Raw genomic sequence first — 4,993 nt, forward strand, 5'->3', positions numbered from 1 at the left:
ATCCACTTTGCATGATGATTTCTAGTACTTTTCCTGTGAAAGACATCTCTTTATATATATGCTCAAAATGTGGAAATCTACCTAGTTACAATTCTTACAAGATAATGCACTATGAGGTGTACTACTCATATACTACTATTTGTCATATATTACTATTTGTCGTATATTACTATTTGTCACTAATAAAGAAGACAGTGGCCTTGGTTGGGTATCTGTGAATTGAAAGACTATTTATACTTTTTCCATAGCCACATAGTCAAACAAACCACAGGAAAAAATCCATCTATATTTGGAAAATGATAAAATTTGCATTATATTATTTGTCAAAAAATGTATAGTTACTTAATCACCTCATCAGCATAGCCACAGTACTTTAAGTTGATTATTAAACAACTTAGTTAGCAAATTTCTGCTCTCTTCATCATAGGCGTATGGGGAAGATAAATGAGATATTTCAATGAAAATTTGAGGACTGACATCACAACTAAGAACATATAATCATACTAGAGAGGCTCAAAATATTATTACAGTTATTATACCATCATGCTGCCCAAATTATCATAGCTCATATGATTAGGAAATAATAATAATTTTTGTAATCTCTTCATCATTCTCAATTCCCTCAGAACTTACATGGCTAAACTTTGGATCTGTGTGGCCATGAGGAAGGGCTGTAGATATGACAAATTTGTCTTGCTTGTTGGCTCAAGCTCACTCTGAATCCCAAAATGAAATAGCAAGAATTTCCTGATGCAGAACACTATATAAAGAGCAGACAGGGTTGTGCAGTCCTGGCTTACAGAGATCAAAGTGATGACTTGGAAGGACCAGCTAACCAATTACTCTTACATAACCTCAGAAGCTCAATGCACAGAGCTGGTGATTACTCATACTTGTCCATAATGTTGTAATCTCTAAGGAATTCCTGGTGTTAATGAAGTACGCAGAAGAGATGTTGAAGAATCTCAAGAGCTTAGCTAGAGTATTTTGTTTGGCCTACTACACTTTGCATTTCCAGATTCATTTCAGTTTAGTGTCTCTTTAGTATTTTTTGTCTTTATTGGATTCTACTGAATTCTCTCTTCTGTGTCTGCAGAAACCTGTTTCTTTCCTGTGTGACAATCCAAAGGCTGAAAATTCACCATGATTATTCTCAAGATTCAAGCCAGAAAGATCTCTGATTCTCAGGAAAGTCCACTGTTGGGTTTTATCTCTGCCCCTCTAAAGGTCTCTTCCAGCTGCTGTACCCAGCAGTGCCTTCAAAAATATCTAAAAGGCCCTAGAATGACACTGATAAAATGTGCTACTAGGGAAGGGGTCTCAAAGGCTATAGAACACAACAATAAAACTATTGCAGCTGCTCTAGATAGGAAGAAACTGAATGTTGTGGACAAGGGAAAACTGACAAACTGGTAACTGAGATGGACGGCAGTGAAAATAGATCCAGATTTGAGTCAAATGCCACACTAGAAATGCCCCTGGTTGTCTTAAAAACTGAAGTCATAGGAAATGGGGTGTCCCTGTGCCCTCACATAGCTCTCTTGGATGCCAATGGGACATCCTGTGGGTCACAGTTTTCAATGTGATAAATGATGGTTCACATGCTGCCAGAAAGCCCCAGCTATGCAATATTTCATGATCCTGCCTAGGGAGGTGTCCAGTTTCCAGAAAGCCATGGGCATTGGAACTGTGGCTTATCACAACTTTAAGAATATCATCAGGAAAAAATATAGGAAAGATGCCACCAATGTGAGCTATGAGGTCTGGTTTACACCTAATATTCTGAAGAATACAGAAACTTTGGGATATATGTAGATGCAATTGAGAAGGTAAGTTACACTAACCAGGGTATAACTTTTTCATGGGTAGCCTCTGAATTCTTCAGATCTAGAAAATATGACCTGGACTTAAAGTCTCCTGATGCATTATGCCAAATCAGATTGCTGACCTGTATAAATCCTTCATCCAGAATATCCAATGGTGTCCATTGGGGACCTGTTTGACGAGGACAACTAGAAAGCTCAGCAGAAGTGCACAGCAGAAGTGCATAGCTAGTCTAGGCATTCAGGTGGCTGGGGATGATCTCATGATAACCTATCCTGAACTGATTGCCGAGGCTGTGAAGCAGATGTCCTATAACTGACTCTTGCTCAAAATGAACCAAATCAGTCTCTGTGACTGGGTCTTTGCAGGATATAAGTTCCATTAGCCCAATGGTTGGGGTGTCATAGAGTTCCAATGTTCTCCCAACACTGAGGATGATTTCATCATTTACCTGGTGGTGGGATTCTGCATGGGGCAGTTCATGTGTGGTGCCCCTTGCCAATCTGAGCCCTGGGTCAGGTACATTCAGGTCCTTAGAATCAAGGGAGAGAGGGTCAGCAATGCCAAGTTTGCTGGCTAGTCCTTCAGGAATACTCTGACAAAAAAAAAAACTGTGGCTTGGAGATCACTGGAGCTACCACCTGCTTAAATCCTGTCCCCAATGTGATGGAGACAGCACAAGGCCAGCCAGTGTGTGCAGCTCCCATGCCACAATGTCGTCAGATGGTTGAAGCCACGCCTGACCACTAAAAGACTTGTTCGAAACTCCAGCTTTGTAATCATGTGATTGATGACAATCATTGTTTCTACTTCAATGCCCAGTTAGTGTATGGAGCCTTCTTAACTCTAATGTGGCCACAGACAAGATGCCACAGTGGTTCTACATAAGCAAAAGCCTCACTTACCCCAAAATAAATTGATATATTAATGAATAAATTTTATTTTTATACCTTGAAATTTTCATTTATTCAACTATTTATGCTTTTTTAATGTGTCTTTGGGCATATTTGGATTTTTTATTTTTTATTTTTTTTATTTTTCCATTCAAAAATTTACACTTCCTCCCCTCCTCCCATTCCCCTCCCACTCCCCCTCTCATCCTTCCCCTCCCTCCTTAAGAGAGGGCAGGGAACCCTGCCCTGTGGGAAGTCCAAGCCCCCGCCCAATCCAGGCCTAGGAAGCTTTGCATTCAAATAGACTAGGGTCCCAAAAAGCCAGTACATGCAGTAGAAACAATTCCCAGTGCCTTTATCAATGGCTGCTCAGTCAGCCCCCATTTTCAGCCACATTCAGAGAGTCCAGTTTGATCGCTTTCTCATTCAGTCCTGGTCCACCTGGATTTGGTGAGCTCCCATTAGAACAGACACACTGTCTCAGTGGGTGGACCAACCCCTCGCAGTCCAGACTTCCTTGCTCATCTTCTCCCTCCTTCTGCTCTTCAACTGGACCTTGGAATCTCAGTCCATTGCTCTGATGAGATACTTTGTCTCTATCTCCATCCATCACCAGATGAAGACTCTATGATGATATTTGAGATAATCATCAGTGTGATAGTTGGGCAAGGCCAGTTCAGGCCCCGGAAAGGGAGCTCAGCTTACTCACCAAACTCTTTATGTTTTATAGACTTCATTATTCACATCCTCTTTATACATAGCCTCTGTAAGATCCTTGAACATATTCATAATTGCTATTTTTGAAATCCTTGCATCATGCTTCAGCTATATTGTATTTCTCAAGGCCTCTGGCAATAGGGTTACTGACTCCTGGTAGAGGTTTGTTAACCTTGGTTGTCAATGTTTGTGTCTTTCCACTGGGGTCTAAGCATATGGAGCTATGTTGTATGAGGTGAGCCTTGGTGTTGGTATATGCTCTTGTCTCTCTATGATAGGTGTTCAGTTCTTTGGTTGCTGGTACCCTCTCTGGAGCCTAGGCAAATGTGGTGGCTGTGGGGTCTCTGGTAAAGTATACTTCTGTGGGTAGGTCATTGGCAGAAAGGAATGGAGATTATCCAGGAGGAAAGCCTCAAAAGGATCTAGGATAGAGCTAGGGGAATGTGTCCATAGCAAGAATGGAAGTCTCCAAGGAATGGAGGTGTGGTTGAAGGAGGGGCTTCTAAAACAGGCTGTGGTAGAATCAATAGTAAGTCTGGAGATACAAGGGTGAAATGGCAAGAGGAAATCCTGGTTCTGCACCAAAATTAGTTGTCAGTGAATAAAATTTGATTGGGAGGAGGAGTGTTGTGGAATATATGTGTTGCTTTTATTGGTTGATGAATTGATTGGCCAAAGACATAGTAAAGTAAAGCCAGGTGGGAAATCTGAACAGAGATAGAGAGTAGGCAGAGTCAAAGAGATGCCATGTAGCTGACCAAGAAGCAAGATGTGAGGTAACAAACCATGAGCCTCATGGTAAAATATAAAATAATAGAAATGGGTTCATTTGAGATGTAAGAGCTATCTAGGAATATGCCTGAGATGTTGGCCAAACAGTGTTGTAATTAATAGAGTTTGTGTGATTATTAAGGTCTGAGTGACCAGAAAAGAAATGTACAGAAGGGGTCCTACAAGGAGGCTGTTACAGGACTAGAGTGGAAGGAGCATAATGAAAGACAGGAAGAACAGTGAGAACTGCTACCTGAGTCCCAGACCAGTGTGGCTACTGGAGTCCCTGGTTAAAGGGGATTGTGGAGATTTATGGCCCACAAAAATGAATGAAGATGGGAAGAAGCGAGAACTGAGAGGGTCAGCAGCAGAGATCTAGTTGGGTCTACAAACAAGTAGCAGAGGGCCCAGGAGGTAGAAGGAGAGGATGGGTTTAAACAGAGGCTGAATTTTTATTTCCCGGTCACCCAGACCTATATAATATATCACTATATAATATATAAAATATGATATATGATATATATAATATATAAAAACTATATTAATTGCAGCACCACTTGGCTGATGGCTCAGCATACATCTAGCTAGCTCTTACATCTTAAATTAAGCCATTTCTATTATTTAATATTTTGCCACAAGACTTGTGATTTGTTACCTCCTGCTTCCTGGGTGGCTACATGGCATCTGCCTGACTCCACTTTCTTTCCTCCTCTATCTCTGAATTTCCCAACTTGCTATACTCCACTCTGCCATAGCCCAAAGCAGTTTCTTTTTTTTTTCTTTTTTTT

This window comes from Microtus ochrogaster, unplaced genomic scaffold (assembly GCF_000317375.1).
Source record: "Microtus ochrogaster isolate Prairie Vole_2 unplaced genomic scaffold, MicOch1.0 UNK164, whole genome shotgun sequence".
Taxonomy (NCBI): Eukaryota; Metazoa; Chordata; class Mammalia; order Rodentia; family Cricetidae; genus Microtus; species Microtus ochrogaster.